This window comes from Lissotriton helveticus, chromosome 7 (genome assembly GCF_964261635.1).
Source record: "Lissotriton helveticus chromosome 7, aLisHel1.1, whole genome shotgun sequence".
Taxonomy (NCBI): Eukaryota; Metazoa; Chordata; class Amphibia; order Caudata; family Salamandridae; genus Lissotriton; species Lissotriton helveticus.
Window position 1 is genome coordinate 1,321,739,320 of NC_136068.1, and position 16,148 is coordinate 1,321,755,467.

The window sequence follows — 16,148 nt, forward strand, 5'->3', positions numbered from 1 at the left end:
CTATCAGACGTTCTTCTGGGCACTTGGTCCAAGCCCGCCACAGGTCAGCCTGTGGATAGGAACGTGGCCAGGCGCCACCGCCCGGCTCCGGGCGACCCTTGCTTTCTGTCTACCCACCCCACTCCCGAGAGCCTGGTCATCCAGGCCTCTAATTCCCAGACCGCATTCCCGTCGGCTCCCCTCGACCGGGAATCCAAGAGGTACGAGCAATACGGAAAGAGAGTATTCTCCTCCCTGAGTTTAGGATTGCGGTCAGTCAATACCGCATGCCTCTTGGGCCGCTGCACCCCCTCTCTGTGGGATACGGTCGCGGACGTGCTGCCAGAATGCCCTGTGGAGGTCCGGGCTAAACTCTGCCAAACCCTTGTGGAGGGTCGAGATGCGGCGCGTTATTCCATCCGGTGTGGGTTGGACAGTACTGACTCACTGGGCAGAGCGATGGCAACGACGGTGGCGATTCGTCGCCAAGCCTGGTTGAGATCTGCCAACTTCTCGGCTGATGTCCAAAACACACTTATGGACATGCCGTTCGATGGCCGTCGCCTCTTTGACGACAAGGCAGACCATGCGCTTGAGCTCTTTATGGACTCCAGGGCTACGGCCAAGTCCTTGGGCCTCTCAACCCCGCGCCAGCAAACGGCTGCCTTTCGCTCCTTTCGTGGCCAAGGAAGGGGCACCCCCACACGTTCTGCCAGCCACGGACCGCAGACTACCATCCAGTGCGGTGGCGGACGTGGAAACCGCCGCGGCGGTGGTCGGGGACTACGGCGAGGCCAGTCCACACCTACCCCTGCAGCACCGCCTCAAAACCCTCCTAGTCCGTGCTTTCAGGCCCATGTGACGCCAGTGGGGGGCAGAGTTCGCCATCACCACCACCACTGGCGCACTGTCACTTCGGACAGGTGGATGCTGCAAATCGTCCGCAGGGGCTACTCCCTCCCCTTCGAGGCGTCCCCTCCAGCCATGCCACTGCAGTGCCACCACGTGTCGGGGGATCACTTGAGACTTCTACAAGAGGAAGTTACGGCCCTCTTGGCCAAGGGGGCCATCGAGCGCGTTCCTGGGCCAGAAGTAGGGTGTGGTTGTGTGACCGGGCGGCCTAGGAAAAAACCTATGGTACTGGTATGTCCCCTGTGTGTGCCTACAACCCCTTGTCTCCCTTATCTATGCAGCAAGCTGAGCGCTGGACCCAGGACCCCGACATCCCGTTTCCTTCTGTCAGTCAAGGTGATGAGGAACACTGTTTCTTTAACTGGGCGGAGCCCGAGCCCGGACACACCCCCTGCCGTGACGGGAACGCGGAAGTAAAAGCCGGCGGCAGAGACAAGCCAGTGTGTGTTACACCCGGAGGAGGAGAGGACGTTTGGAGCGGAGGTGGCGATAAGGAGAGCAGAGAAGAAGAGGACGGAGACAGGCGAGTTGCGAGAGCAGGAGACCCGAGAGCTGAGGCGACGTAGCGACAAGAAGACCCAGGAGGCCAACGACAAGGCGTTTCGCCCAGCCACACTTCAAGGGAAATGTGGCTCAGCCAGGTACGATCCCGTATCGTGGGCTGGGCGGGTCGAAAGGGTTTTAAAGCTCTGTAAATCCACTCGGCGTTATCCCTGCACAACCCCAACCCTCACGCAACCGGCACCCGTTCTGCTCACGTTGTTTTACTTTGAGTCTGTGCACATGTGCGAACCCTCACTCCTTTTCCCCTATCTGCCACCTGTAAGGACCCTGACTGAAGCAAGTCTACCTTTTCTTTCCACATATTGGGCTGTCCCTGACGATCACAACGGAGTCCAGAGAGTCTACCCCACCCCGAGGAACCGGCGAAAGGAGAAAACCCGGAGCGGACTCCAGGAAGGAGAAAACCTCACCGGCCAGAAGGGACACAGACCCACCTTTGCCCTATTATAGAAACACTACTCGCCAGCGACGGCAGTTCAAATCAATAAAGCCAGCGTTGATCGCACCTAAAGTCCCTGTGTGTTCCTATACCCCGCAACGGGTTGTTACTCCCACTACTTTCTGGTACCCAAGAAGGGCAAAGGGGCCTGCGCCCTATCTTGGACCTATGGAACGTCAACGGCTTCCTCCGGAAGGAGAAGTTCAAGATGCTGACATTGGCTCAGGTCTTAGCTGCCCTAGACCCTGGAGACTGGATGGTAGCGTTGGACTTGCAGGACGCTTATTTTCACATCCCCCATCCTGCAGGCCCACTGGCGTTACCTGCGGTTCACGGTAGGCCACGAGCACTTTCAGTTTACCGTGCTCCCCTTCGGCCTTACCAGCGCCCCACGGGTGTTCACGAAAGTGATGGCGGTGGTCGCAGCTCATCAGCGCAGGTTAGGGGTTTCAGTCTTCCCCTACCTCGGCAACTGGTTGCTGAAGGCGGGCTCGCCTCAGACAGTCGTCAGCCACCTCCAGACTACGGCCAACCTCCTGCACCTGCTGGGGTTCTCCATGAATGTGCCGAATTCACACCTGTGTCCCTCTCAGAAGCTCCTCTTCATCGGAGCGGTTCTAGACTCGGCGCAGTTTCGGGTTTATCCTCCCGAACAGCAGGTTCGGGATATTCAGGCTCTGATTCCGATCATTCAGCCTTTATCCCGAGTCTCGGTCAGGTTGACGCTGCGGCTTCTGGGGCTGATGGCCTCCTGCATCCTTCTGGTGCATCACGCCCGTGGCGGATGCGGGCTCTGCAGTGGGACCTGAAGTTTCAGTGGGCCCAGCATCAGGGCAACTTGTCCGACCATGTCTTGATCTAGGAGGGCACTGCAAGACAGTTGCGGTGGTGGTTCACGGACCGCGATTGGGTCAGCGGCAGATCTCTCTTCCTACCCCAACCGGAGCACGTAGTTGTGACGGACGCGTCCCTCCAGGGCAGGAGGGCCACATGGTAGAGGCGGAGATCAGAGGCCTCTGGTCTCCGGCGGAGTCCCGGCTCCACATCAACCTTCTGGAGCTGCGGGCGATCCGGCTTGCACTGAAGGCATTCCTCCCCTCTGTCCGGGGGATTGTAGTGCAGGTGTTCACAGACAACACCACCGCCATGTGGTACTGCAACAAACAGGGCGAGGTGGGGTCGTAGACCCTATGCCAGGAGGCTCTGCGCCTCTGTCAGTGGCTGGAACATCAGGGCGTGACCCTGGTGGTTCAACACCTGGCAGGTTCCCTGAACGCCAGGGTGGACAAACTCAGCCGTCGGTGCATGATGGATCACGAATGGCGCCTGAACTCTGACGTGGTGCAAGGCCTCTTTCAGCAGTGGGGAGATCCTTGGTTAGATCTATTCGCCACAGAAGAGAACGCGCAATGTCATCAGTTCTGCGCGTTGGAATTTCCAAGGTGGCACTCGCTCGGAGACGCTTTTCGTCGCGAGTTGAGTTGCGGTCTATTGTACGCCTTTCCGCCTATCCCACTCCTGCCCAGAGTACTGAAGAAGATCAGGCGCGACAGGGCCCAGGTTATCCTTGTGGCTCCGGACTGGGCACGAAGATATTGGTATCCAGAGCTACTCAGCAGGTCTGTCGATCCCCCGATTCGTCTGCCTCTTCAGGAGGACCTTCTGTCGCAGCAGCAGGGGACGGTCCTCCACCCGAACCTGTCCAGTCTCCACCTCCATGCTTGGAGATTGAGCGGCGACAGTTGAGGCCTTTTGACTTGCCTCCTGAAGTCTGTAATGTCATTCAGGCAGCCAGGCGTCCCTCCACAAAGTCGGTATACGCCTGCAGGTGGAACAGATTTGTGGCATGGTGCACAGCAAAGGCTGTGGATCCACTCTCTGCCCCCCTTTCTGAGGTTCTCCTCTTCCTTCTTTCTCTTGCCCAGCAGGGTTCTGCTCTGGGCACTATCAAGGGCTACCTTTCTGCCCTTTCTGCATTCTTACGGCTACCTGATCAGCCTTCTTTGTTCAAGTCCCCGATTGTTAACAGATTCTTAAAGGGCATCACTCATATGTTCCCTCCTGTTCCTTTTGTGATGCCCCAGTGGGACTTTAACCTGGTTTTAACTTACCTGATGTGCGCTCCTTTTGAGCTGCTTCATAACTGTCCTCTCCGTCTTCTTACACTTAAGACTGCTTTCCTGGTTGCCATCACCTCTGCCAGGAGAGCGAGTGAGCTCCAGGCTCTTTCCTCTAAACCTCCTTTCCTTTCTGTCCATCCGGACAAGGTTGTGTTGCGGACAAGACCCTCTTTCCTGCCCAAGGTAGTCACAGCCTTCCACATCGGGCAGTCCATCACCCTGCCCACCTTCTTTCCGCCTCCGCATCCCTCGAAAGAGGAAGAGAGGCTCCACCGTCTGGACCCAAAACGTGCGCTCTCATACTATCTGGAGTGGTGTGGCTCACTGGGTAGAGGCGGCAGACCCGGGAGCAGAGGACGGCCCGGGACCAGGGTTCAATTCCCGACGCGGCAGGGTCTTCGACCAGGGTCAGCGGACTCGATAATTCTCGCCTCGGTGCCTACTCTAACTAGGGATCACACTCGACAACTCTCGGCATTAGCTTGCCTCATCTCCACAACGGCCCACCACAAACGCCGGGGATGCCTGGTTTCACCTTGGAGATACCCAGCAGGGACCATCTCACAGGGAAAGCCAGGACGGGTTCCCCAGCGGTCTATAGCGCAGGGATACTCCTTCGGGAGTTGATTCTAGCGCGTTAGAAACCCGCAATTAATTAATTATCTGGATCGCACACGCCAGTTCCAGGTGGATGACCAACTCTTTGTTGGTTACATGGGCGCTAAGAAGTGACGGGCGGTGAACAAACGGACCATCTCTCAGTGGATCGTGTTGTGCATCCAGGCGTGCTACTCTTTGGCTAAAAAGGAACCTCCTGTTGGGCTGAGGGCCCATTCCACTCGGGCCACAGCGACTACTGCTGCCCTGGGCCGGGGAGTCCCCTTGCAGGACATTTGTCAGGCAGCTACGTGGGCCTCGCTGTACACGTTCGCAAAACACTACTGTCTGGACAGCCAAGTCCAGAGGGATGGCTTCTTTGGCCGTTCCGTCCTCCAGGACTTTCTGGTGTGATTATTGGTTCGCAGACCCACCACCGGGGTTGGTATTGCTGGGGATTCTATTCTAAGGTAAGGAATCTATCACTAACGTGTCTCTTTCAGATGCACAAGTTACTACTTGTGTAACGATATATCTGTAAGAGATATTAGTTAGTGATAGATTCCTTACCGACCCACCCATCCTCCCCGTTCTGCGAACCGATAGCTAGGGTTCAGTCATCCCCTTTCAGGGCCCTAGTTTCATGGCACCAGTATTGGTTTTTATCATGGCTCTGCGTTTCTGGCGTGGAAAAGCTATGTATGAGAACTGACGTCAGCACGCGGAGGCGGCATCTAAGTACTCCGACGACGTCATCACGGCGCCGACGACGGACGCGGAGCCGCGGATGACTCCTACCGACGCGCATGGGTACTGCTATGCAAAAAAATTCCGGGTCCAGTCTGACGCCTGGGGATATTCTAAGGTAAGGAATCTATCACTAACTAATGTCTCGAGATATCGTTACACAAGTAGTAACTTGTGCATCAGGTTTGGACCGGATGGATTCCTGGTGTAGGTTACACAGGGAGGAACAGGGCTACCCACATCCTTCAGCAGTGCATAAATCATTTTCCAGAATGGACTATATGTGTGCCATTAGGTGCATCTGATAGAGTTAGGGATGCAGAGATTCTCCCGATGCAACTGGGCCTTGCAAAGCCACTCTTTCGATGACTTCTCTCCCCCTGGAATTTGCAGGATGAGAATTACAAAGAACATATAGGGCAGGCAGTTACCAATATTTGGAGCTTAACGTGGGGTCGGTGGCTGCAGCTGAACCCCTATGGGAGGCTATGAAATCGACCATACGGGGCATAGACATCTCGTATTGCTCCGCGGCACGTCAAGCCTGGAAGGAGTCGCTGCTGAGGTCTGAGGCCCATATCATGAACTTTGAGCAGCACAGTAGGGTAGAAGGAGATAGCCTCGCGCGCTGTCAGTTGTTGATGGCAAGATCGATGCATGCTGATCTGTTGATGGACAAGGCCCAATTGGCATGGTTGGCGTCCCGTAGTAGGATTTACCAGTGGGGGGATAAGTCTAGCAAGTAACTCCACCGTCTGTGACAGGGTGCCTTGTGCCCCTTGGTCCTTCCTGGGGTATCGGGATCTGATGGGAAGACCCTTGGGATCCTTCTTTGATTGCAATGAGCTTTGCACATTACTTTCCGGAACTATATACCCAGAAGGAATCCCTATCGGAGGATATGGTACATCGCTTCATCGGGGACCTTCCGCCACGGACCCGCTCTGATATCACTCGGGCTAAACTAGACCTCCTGCTTACAGAAGAAGAGCTGTGTGCAGCCCTAGGAGACTTGAACTCCGGGAAAGCCCTGGGCCCTAACGGGTACCCATGCAAGATATTGTACGAAATTGGGACCTCATCTCCTGAAGGAGGTGGTGGAGGCGCAGGAGCGCAGATGCCTCCCGCGTGACTGGAGGCATGCCAAGGTGGTCGTGTTTCACAAGCCGGGCCGACCCCCAGACCAGCATGCTTCATATCGCCCTATCTCATTACTGAATATAGATGCTAAAATCTTGGCCAAGGCTTTCGCCATTCGACTCCAATCCCATATTACTTCCATGATCCATTCAGCCCAGGCAGGGTTCATTCCCCAGTGAGCGATGCAACATAACATTTGTCGAGCGCATGTTGCCGTTGCCACTATTCGAGGTTTGGATGAGCCAGCTGCACTCCTATTGGCATTTGTTTCCCTTAGCTGGATGTATTTATTTGCCTTTTTAGATCAATTAAATATGGGTCCACGCTTCTTTTCCCATTAAAAATGATTATCTAGAGACCTCACAGCTTCAGTCCGTGTCGCGGGGTCTGCTTCCTTCACCTTCTCTATCAGACGAGGTACCCAGCAGGGATTGCCCATTGTCACCCTTTCTGTTTTCTTTGGCATTGGACCCCTTAGCGGCATGGGTGCGGATGGATGCGCAAGTGGCAGGTTTTGAAGGAGCCCAGGGGCTATCGGACTGCATTGCATTATATGCCTATGATGTCCTATTCTTTTTGAGCGATATTAACAGGACAGGGCCGAGGCTGCTTCATATTATGTGAATTGTTGGGGAATCGTCAGGATTTTTCATGAATCCCTGTAAATCCACTCTGTGGATACTGGGCAAACAAACAGAACTGGGCACTTGGGCCTCGGCATTGCAAGTTACTACTGTGGGAGTAAGGTACCTGGGAGTCTTTGTATCCAACTCATCAAATGTGTTCTGGGATCGTAACATTGTGCCGGTATGGGCACGGGTGCGTGAGGAGTTGAAGGCTTGGTCTCATATGCCCCTTTCTCTTCCTGGTCGGTCGGCTATCTTAAAGATGGTATTGTTGCCACGGCTGCTCTACCAATTGCAGAATTATACCTACCCCATCCCCCATCGTGGTTTCGCCAGGTTAACTCCGCCCTGGGTCAGTTTTTGTGGGCAGGAAGAGTACCCAGAGTGGCGTTGCGGACTAACTTCCAGTCAATATACTGCGGGGGTTGGCAACCTCGGATGTCCAATCGTATTATGTGGCCTCGCATCTATTGATATTGAATGACTGGTGGTATGGGGACAGAACAGACCCCGCGTATGCGGTAGAATGAAGATGCATGGGGATGGCCACTTTACATAATATTCTATATTCTGCGTCCCTGCGTAAGGCTCTGCCTTCGGCCACAAGGGTAGTCTTCAGGTGTGGAAGCAGGCCCTGCAGAAGATGGGGTGGTGGGGAGACTCCACTATGGTCTCATGGGAGGTTACCACAAATAGCTGCTCTAGCAGGTTTCCGGGGCTGGGGTGATATAGGGATTTCCACTTTAGAAGATGTGATGCGTGGCATGGTTCTGAAGTCTTTTCAAGATCTTCAGTAGGAATATCAGATGCCGCTGACCCAATTTTATAAATATCTTCAATTTAGGCATGGCATTCCTCCCAGTGTTACGGGACTGGAGTCCCTCCCTGAGTTTAGCCCTATTGAAGCTAAAGTGTTCATGGGAGATCTACAAGATCATAAAATCTCCAGAATGTATCAGTCCCTAGTGACGAATTGTCCCACCACATTGGATAAACTTAAGGTAGCATGGGAGGGAGATCTCAGCCCATTGGATGGGGACAATTGGAATGATGCATTTGCATCCCCTCGGGGGGCTGCGATTGCAATGCGGCTTCGGCTAGGCCAATTAATTACCTACATCTGGTGTATTATACAAGAGTCAGGTTGTGGAGGGCTGGCCTTATGGCACCTCCAACTTGCTTACGATGTAGTTGGGAGGAGGGTACTCTATGCCACACGGTTTGGAGGTACACAGCGCTTGTAAAATTTTGGCGGGGTTTTGGCCTGTCTTGCAGAGGTGTTGATGTGGGAGCTCCCCTTCTCGCCTAAATTAGTGCTTCTACATATCATGGAGGGAGTTGGAGAAAATATTTATAAACAGCATCTATTACTATTAGGATTTATACTGGTGAATCGCGATATTGCACGAAAGTGGGAGACAGAGGTTCCGCCTTCCTTGTCAGCCTGGATTGGAGATTCTTATCTTTAAAGTAAGAGGCTGCCCGCAAAAACACCCAAAGATCTGGAAGCGATGGGCGGATTATAGAGGCCAATACCTAGAGCCTATGTCATCTGGAGATGTTACGGCCTTGGGATGATTGTACAGGAGACCAGTGGCTGTGTGGGAACTGTTATTCAGGTGGTGGGAGTGGAGTTGATACTTGAGATGCAGTGCTGAGTTAGTGCAATTGGGGGGGGGGTTATATTGGTAACGTTTGATTGTTTCTTTAAGAAAAATAATATATTTAAATATCAATGCAAATGTTCTGTACTTTAAACTGTAGCAGATAGCTGCTGGGTTACAGCGCTCTGCTTTGTATTTGACACTTGACGAAATAAAATATGTTTCTAAAACAAAAAAGAATTATCCATCAGAATAACCTACTTACCTTCTGTAAAACTTTTTCTGATGGATAACCTATCTTTCCACAGATTGCTCACTGCCCCCCAATCTCCCCATTCTCTGGAGCGGATATCTGCACACCCTGAAAAGTCCCAAGTTAAATTTCAAAACACTGTCACCTGTAGTTTGTTCAGAGTTGATCTGCATTTTAGTGTACAGAATTGAAACAATAAAGAAACAATGTCAGTTATTAAACAATTGCTCAGTAAATAATAACTGCATTAATCAGCTACGGGTCATTGAAGTAGTACAGAGAGACATATTACACACAAAAAAATTGAATGATTACGGAAGTAGTCTGACCACCTTGTGAATCATAAATGCTGTATCAGACAGAGGACAAGAGCTACTTATAATCAATGAAAATCACTCCGAGCTACCAGAAATATTAGTGCAGTAATTATGACCACATCAAAAAAGATTACATTAAATGCCACTGCATACAAGCTTAGAAGCAGTGGTCACCTCAGTTCATCTGGCAGGGTTATCATAGTAAGGTAAAAAGTACATTATCAATTTAGAATGCCTTTATATGGGTCTCACACATACCAGCCATAGCTGCAATACTCTTGGCACCAAGCAAATAAGTCTCTCCACTCTCACATGAATTATCATGCAAACATCAACTTTAAATATATTTTGTAAATTCAACTATTTTTCTTCAAACATGGGGTTATAGGTTCTCAAAATACACACATTTTCATCTCGTATATATATAAATTCAGCCAAGCACAATCTTCTGATTAAGTAGGCTGGGCTTCACATAGGAGAGCTACTTACAGGTAGCTTGCGAGCTACCAGTAGCTCATGAGTTGCTCGTTGGAAAAGCCTGAACTAGGTAGTTGAGCTACAATCACCCTCCGGAGGGGGACTCACATTATTCTCCATGTGCATGCCATGAGTCCCATACCTTCCCCCATTTGCTGGGGGAGGCCCGGCTTTGGTACAGTGAGATATTTGTTGAAAAAGTATATTTCGGAGCAGCCATAGATGAAAGGGATAAATGGTGGAGAGATCTGCTGGATGGACTTTATACTGTCCTCCCATGTATGGTCCTGCAGTTGTGTGCAGTATTTTTCTAAATTGCTGTGGACTTTTTCCTATGTTGTGTTTTCACTTTATTACTGTTGCTGTATAAATGCTTTACACAATGCCTTTAAGTCAAGCCTGACTGATCTATGCCAAGCTACCGGCTGGTCGAGCACAGGTTAATTTGAGTTTTGCTTGTGACTTCAACCTGACTAGGATTGCGGTTTCTGCATGAGTAAAGTTTCGCCCTCCTTAACCAGTATCCCATTTTCTAACAGTGATAGACAAGATATGTAGCAGTCTTGCTCTAAGTGAGAGTAAAAGTGTGACTCAGTATTGGTAGACATATTATGCAATCTGTGTTTACTACAGTTGACTGACTGCTAAAAATATGGTATTAATATTAGTGTTGGCCAGGAGGTTTATATATGAATTTACATTACTATAAACAATCAATGATAGATGTAGGTCAGTTCTTCATTATTTATTGAACATAGAAAGTATAGTGTTAGTTCCATATCTGTGGATTGTACTTTAAGGTGCAAGATTATTGTGCTGGGTTTTATCACAAGATTGTGGGATAATGTAGTTATCTTGGAAATAGCCATGTTTTCAACTCGTTTCTAAAGTGTATATCCTCTTAAATGTATCAATTCTTGGCTGGGGTGACTTCCAGAGCTTGGTGGCTTGTATCGAGAAGTCAGTGCCTCCTATGCATTCCTTATATTTCGATGTTGCGTAGATCCGTGGTGCAAACTTGTAGTTTAGTGTTCTGTTTTGTTTGTATTGCTTGAATTTCACCTGTACATATATATACTGGTCATTTTCCTCAGTATATTCTGCATAGAATGGAAAGTGCCTGGAACATTGCTCTTCTAGTTAGACGTAACCGGTTGAGTTAATTGCAGGACTGGAGACGTGTGTTCTCTTGAGCGAAAGCAGAGAAGGAGTCTTGCAGCATTTTGAATGAGTTGTATTTTGCATATGATGAAACTGGGGCACCAAGGTATAAGCTCTTAGCATAATCAAGCTTGAAGATTGAGTGTAAGGATAGTGTGTCACTTTTGTTGGTATCTAATTTGTGGGAAAATGCAACATAGTGTTTTCATTGCCTAGAGGGTGCTGTTAGTGACCTTGGCATGGTATCAAGGATACCTTGGAATTTGTAGTTACCCCTGTTAGTCTTTCACACCCTAAGAAACGGATCAACTCCTGATGTTGGGTAGACCTTGAGTTCTTTGGGCCATATTGCAGAAGGCAGGTATGTTTTTTAATCATTGTCTGCAGGCTATGATCTCTGTCTTTGCTGTTTTGGGCTTTGAGTGATTTTGCACTATAAATGCATGGAGGATGAGTAGACAGTTGTCAAGGTTTAAGTTGTATTGGTGTTCTGGGCCATCCATTTTTGGAATGAATTGTCTCACATGCATAGCTGTAATAGGTGAGGCTAAATGATGCAATCCGGTATGGTAAAGGGGAAGGTAGATGCTGAATAACAGAGGAGATATGATAGAATGCTTAGGGACGTAGCTACCAATGTTGGGTATGAGGAGCTGATGTGAAAGTTGGTAGATATACTACACTTTGTCTCGAGGTAAGAGGCAATCCATTTAAGAGCATTTTCATGTATTCTGAGATGATAGTCTTGGTAGTAGTATATGGTGGTTGACTGTGTCAAAAGCCATTGATAGATCCAGAATCAGTAGGGCAACCATTCTGTTCTTATCTACTTTGATTACTGGTCTGACACTGTCATTTTCATCTATAAACTTGACCATTTTAGTAAACGCCTCCCTTTAAAACATTTTTCCTAGGCATGGACTATTCGATATTTAGATTGTAGTTTGTTAGGTCAGATGGGTCATGGTTTTTTGGTTTGCAGAGTGGTGTAATGCAGTAGGTTTTCAGCTCAGGTGGGAACGAATCTAGTTCAGAGAACTTTTTTAGTAAGCTTCGAGCTACCTCTCCTGCACATGTAGTGCAATGGATTTCTTTAGAGAAAATTGGAGGTGCTTCATCTAAAGGCAATCCTGATAGTTTGCTTGCAATGATAATGTTAAGGAAATCTTTTTGTGAATCTGTGATGAAAGTATTTAGGTGTAGAAGATTGCTTTTGTCCCTTCCTGTGGGGCTGGATTATATGTTGTGATAGTTTTATCTCTGTTCTCTGTGTGTATGAAAGTAACCAACTCTGGGGAAATTTAGTTGCAGGTGATAATTTTTTTCATCTCATTCAGTATTACCAACTCTTTTCCATTGTTTTCTTTTTTTATGTCTTTTCACAATATTCGTATTTGAATATATAATAGCACTCAATCGAATTGTTGTATGTAGAGTCATAATATAGGCAAAATTGCTAGAATTTTTACCAAAAATACTGTTGATAGTGGTATAAATTATAAGAGCAAATATCTGCAGACAATATGTTCTTTTCTTTAGTGATGAATGAACCTTCATATTAAGTGTTATATTTACTAGGCTTTCCTGTTTGATGGTTGTGAAATAAAAATGATCTAAAAGAAAATTAAACCATAGACACATCATGGGGTTTAGCATTGATTTTTTTGTTGGAGGTCCAGGTTTCTTGTATTTAAGCTAACAGATTAGCTGTAACAATTAGTTCATCCCCCATTGGCCCACACCCTTACAGTAATTTTAGTTTCATGTTGACCATATACTTTGTGCTTGCTGATACTTGGGGAGAAATGAGACTGGCAGTGCACCAACACGGCTACTCTTCTATGTAACAGACAGTTCCTACTTTGCCACATTTCTGGACCAATGTATACCCTCTGGACACTTCAGTTTCTGTCCACTTTATGTAATCTCAACTTGTCAATGTTCTTCAGATCCCTTAGCTGTTTTTTATTTTTTATTCTATTTTGATGTCACTCATTAGATTACTCCATCCCTACTTACCTCCTTTGAACTTTAGTCTCTCCAGATACTGTTTTCTAACTTATTTATTTATTTATTTATTTATTTATTTTATTTATTTTTGACACTTGTAAAGCGCTACTTATACCCTTAGGCGTCAAGGCGCTGAAAACCATTATTGAAGAAGTAGGAGAGAAGAATGAACAGAATGAAAGTTGAACATGGTTAATGAGAGAACAGCCAGGTTTTCAAGAGTTTACGCAACTGAAACAGCGTAGTACTTCGTCTGATGTTAAGAGGCAAGGTGTTCCAAAGTCTGGGGGCCGCCACCAGAAAGCGACGGTCTCCCCAGGACACTGTTTTGGTGCGTGGGACAGACAGTTGATTAAGAGTGGCTGAGCGTAAAGCTCTTGTCGGTTTGTAAAGTTGCAATTTGTCTCTCAAAAAATATGGTCCTTGATTATTAACTGATTTGAAGACTATACAGAGAGCCTTGAAGTGGATCCTTTTTTGTACAGTCAGCCAGTGAAGGTCTTTTATGTTTTGGGCAATAGGTTCGAACTTTGTTTTGCCGGTAATGAGACGGGCTGCTGCATTCTGTATAGTTTGAAGTTTTGTGGTGACTCGAGATTGCGCGTTGAGAAATAAACCGTTACAGTAATCCAGGGATGAGAGAACAAGAGCCGAGACCAGTGTCTTAATCGCAGATTCGGGTAGAAAAGGACGAATTTTGCGAATCATTTTTAGTTTTAGGTGCGCTGTGGATGCTGTCTTATTGGCATGATCCATGAAATTCAGTCCATCATCGAAGATAACCCCCAGATTCCTGACCTTCGAGGTCGGTGTGGGAGGGGTACCAAAGGTCTCTGGCCACCAACTGGTGGACCAGGCTGGGGACAATGGACCGAAAATGAGCACCTCAGTTTTCTCTGAGTTTAGCTTTAAGCAATTGGTTTCCATCCAGTCTCCTATGTCTAGGAGCCCTTTCTTTAAATTTTTCAGCTACTTGCTCTCCGTCACCCTTGATCGCCAACACTAGTTGGGTGTCGTCGGCGTACGAGGTAAGGCTCATCCCATGAGCTTTGATGGTCTTAGCTAGGTCCGACACATAGATGTTAAAAAGTGTCGGACTAAGGGATGAGCCTTGAGGGACACCACAGGGGGCGGAGAGTTGTGCTGATTGAAAGGGTCCTAGGATGACCGCCTGCGTTCTATTGGCAAGGAAGGAGGCTATTAGGTTTTTGGCCGAGTGACAGATGCCAAATCCTTGGACACGGTCGACCAAGATGTTGTGGTCGACCGTGTCAAAAGCCGCTGATAGGTCTAGCAGCACCAATATGGCAGTGCCACCTTGGTCCCTAATCTCCCTAATGTCATCCGCGGCTTTAATCAGGGCGGTCTCGGTCCCGTGAAATTTTCGGAACCCAAACTGCGTATCGTCCAGGAGCTGGTGAACCTCGACGAACTCAGAGATCTGGGTGTTCATGATCTTTTCGATGGTCTTAGCAATGAACGGTAAACTGGCAATTGGTCGGTAATTTTTCAGCTCATTTTTATCGAGCGAAGGTTTTTTTAACAGAGGCTTTAGTAGCGTGTTTTTGAGCGAATTAGGGTATTGGCCTGACCGCAGTATCAGATTGCAGACCTGTGTGAGAGCTGGTAGGATAACTTCTAAAGCTGGTCTGAGAACAGATAGGGGGCAAGGGTCGAGGGGTGAACCTGATTTAATGGTCAGAAGTGTGTTTTTTATTTGCTCCTGGGTAACTGATTGAAAGCACGGAAAGACATTAGCTAAGGAGGAGGTGACGGAAGATGTGACAACCGGAAGTGTTTTGGAAGAAAATGCTTGGTAGATGTCATCTACTTTGGTGTAGAAAAAAGATGCAAGAGCGTCACACAGAGATTGTGACGGGGGAGGCGTGAGGTCAGGGGAGTTACCTGATAAAGCTTTGGTAATGGAGAATAGTTGTTTACTAGAATTCCTGGCCTGCTCAATTTGGTCAGTATAATATTCTCTTTTGGCTTGCGCTATCATGTTTTTATATAGGGCAACAGCTTCCCTATAGGCAGACTTACTGACATCATCATAGTCTTTCCTCCAGGTTCTCTCCTTGCTGCGGTTTATCTGTTTTTGTGTCCTAAGTTTGTCATTGTACCAAGGAGCGGAGGGTTTAGCTCGGTTGCTAGAATGTTCCTTGGAAGGGGCTGATTGGTGGGATGCCTGACCAATCCAGTCATATAATTGCTGGAGAGCTATATTGGGGTCGGCAACGAACTCTGGACAAGTTTGTATAAGTATAGACTTGAAATTTCCTAGATTTATATTTTTCCAGTCTTTAAACGGTAATTTAGGAACCGAATGGGAATTGTTATTATAATCATTGCGAGTAGCAATGTTCGCAAAGATTGCAAAGTGATCTGTCCACTGCATGGGCAGAATGTTGGTGATTTGGAGTCCTTCTAAATTGGAAAAGATCGGGTCCAGAATGTGGCCCGCTTGGTGTGTGGAGGACATGACAAGCTGTTTTAACCCTAGATTGCCTAGGTCAGAGGTGAGGGCAACCGAATCAGCTAAGTGATCAAGATCCAAGTGAAAATTGAGGTCACCGAGAACTGTGAAACTGGTTTCTGTGGCTACAGATTCCATTATAGAGTTTAAGCTGGACAGAAAAGTAGTTTTTGATCCCGGGGGCCGATATATTAACATTCCCTTAAAGTTGAATGAGGGGGAGATGTTGATAGAAAATTGCATGGCCTCACAGGCGGTGGAAGGAATGATGGTTGTTTTAACAGGGTATGTGTCTCTGGCAATTATGGCCAGCCCACCCCCTCTTTGTTTGGGCCTATCCTGACAGTAGGCCTTAAATCCTGGTGGCACAGCGATGACCAGATCTGGCTGTGAGGATTCATCTGTCCACGTTTCCGTGATGAACAAAATGTCGAGAGAGTAGTCAGTAATAAGATCAAATATTTCCTGCCTGTGCTTGCCAAGAGAACGGGCATTGATAAGAGCTATAGAAGTGGTATCACCTGTATCATAGTTGATTGGAGTGCCCATAGTTTGAAGGGGAGGAAGAAGGGGGATGGAGTAGAAGCAGTGAGGACAAGCGATGGTCGTGTCTTTATGAATATCTAAGAGGTTCCTTTTTAGACATTTGGACGTGTCAGGTAGACATAAGGCAAGTAGATCAAGTCTGGAGTAAGTTAAGATACTTGCCGATAAATTTTTGGCAGG

At 48.1% G+C, this 16,148-nt stretch overlaps 1 protein-coding gene across 1 annotated transcript in view; it reads left to right on the plus strand.

Moving 5' to 3' along the window:
• SEC14L1 (SEC14 like lipid binding 1) overlaps positions 1-16,148 on the plus strand; it is a 527,341-nt gene that overhangs the window by 491,008 nt on the left and 20,185 nt on the right. The gene's annotated exons all lie outside the window — the stretch shown is intronic.